The sequence below is a fragment of the Hakea prostrata genome, chromosome 8 (genome assembly GCF_041222555.1).
Source record: "Hakea prostrata isolate BN-2017 chromosome 8, UWA_Hpros_2, whole genome shotgun sequence".
Taxonomy (NCBI): domain Eukaryota; kingdom Viridiplantae; phylum Streptophyta; class Magnoliopsida; order Proteales; family Proteaceae; genus Hakea; species Hakea prostrata.
In genome coordinates, this window is record NC_142607.1 from 36,811,636 (window position 1) to 36,813,458 (window position 1,823).

General features: G+C 37.3%; 1 non-coding gene across 1 annotated transcript; it reads right to left on the reverse strand.

The window, feature by feature from the left end:
• Positions 1–1,464: 1,464 nt before the first annotated feature.
• Positions 1,465–1,535, reverse strand: TRNAG-GCC (transfer RNA glycine (anticodon GCC)). The gene has a single exon. It is a non-coding gene; the product is annotated as a tRNA-Gly (tRNA).
• Between the last annotated feature and the right edge of the window lie 288 nt (positions 1,536–1,823).

Sequence of the window (1,823 nt, forward strand, 5' to 3'; positions counted from 1 at the left end):
AAGCCCTTTAACTTTTATTTTTGGAAAATTTCAGTGGCAAATCGTAAGTTATTTATAAAATTAATGCCACCTCCTGAGTTCCCCAATTTATTAATTATACCTCCTATAGGGAAAAAATATATCAGTAAAATCTCAAACTTAAGTGTACGTAAGTAAGTTAAACTTTTCAAAAAGATAAATTACCCTTGAACAAAAAATCCTACGCTTGACTCGTCTCTGTCTTCCTCTATCGTTTGCAGCCCCTAATGTTCTTCCGCTCTTGCATCTCCATGATTTCTTGCTCGAATACCTTTTCTCTTTTTCCTTTGCCATCTTCTTCTTTTATAATGTAAGGATAATATTAAAAATGAAAAATATAATAAAAAAATGGCTCCAGTAACTGGAGATGTGATTGATAAATTGGATAACTGAAAAAGTGACACTCATATTAGGGGTAAGGAGTGGCATGGAAAATTTCCCTTCTACTTTCTCAAGGTAAAGTAAATACTGAAATGTCATATATACTTTTTGGCAGTAGATAATTTTTTTTTTCTTTTTGGTTGGAAATAAAGATATTATTGAAAGGAAAAACCTCTATTAAAACCTATTCCTAACAAATCAAACAGTAAAAGCCAGTAAATAAGGGGAGGAGGAGAGTTAATAGTTAAGAAAGCTTCTTGTGTGAAAGCATTGTCCTTAGCTAAGGAATCCGTCACCATATTAGCCTCACAAAGGATGTGCCTAAACGTGATAGACTCAAAGGATTCTTTGAGGTGCAAAATGTCTACAATGATTGGGTATACCTTCCAAGAAGCCTTTGTGGAGGGAATTCTGTAGGATATTGATGATCGCCTGGTTGTCAGATTCTACCTCAATATTTGTTAATTTGAAGTCCATAGCCTAGATTAGAGCTTGACGAATAACTAGTGCTTCTACTTGAAGTATATCTTGAGCTTCCACTCCTCTTCCAAAGCAAAAAAGCATGTGTGCTTGATAGTCTCTCGCTATACCTTCATATCCTACTACTTCATTTGTTGTAGAAGAGTGATCCATGCATCCACATTTAACTTGATCTTAGAATGAATAGGCACCACCCATTTAATGTTGTTGGGCCTTTTCTGAGTGAAAGTTTCCTCATATTTTGGATTGTAAAACTGGAGACCTTTCTAGATTTGAAAGTATGTTTGAGTAGCAGTTGGAGATCCTAAAGCTGCTTCTGTTTGCCACGAGTGATCATTTGTGAGACTTTGTTCTCTAGATTTCCATTCATATTCGAAAATTGAAGAACTTGCCAAATGTCTTGTGCAAATAGACACTGTATGAATATATGATCTAGAGTTGGAGTATCCTCACCACAATGAAGACAAAGGGGGGAGCACGAACATCCTCGTTGGAGTAATAGTGAGGCCGTTAGTAGCTTTTTGGCTATAGACACTTAAGTAGGAAAATAAAATCAAAATTTCGTAACAGGGTACTAAATAAAAATGCACCAGCCGGGAATCGAACCCGGGTCTGTACCGTGGCAGGGTACTATTCTACCACTAGACCACTGGTGCTTTCTGTCAGACCTATGACACTTGGTTGGGTACCTTGATTTCATCCTCCTAGCGGACAGCCTTATCACCTCTTCGTCTAGTGAGTTGGTGTTATCCGGGACACTATCCGAAGGTTATCGAAAGTTAGAAGACTTGTGATTCAGTTTGGCTAGGAGTCTTTTGAATACTCGCTTGTTGATTATTGCAGAGGTACTTTCTCTATTGTGGAGGAGTCAAGCGTGCGTCTTCCAATAGATATGTCGAGTACCTTTTTTTTTCTTTGCATCTGTAAGCTTCTCGCTGAAAAAT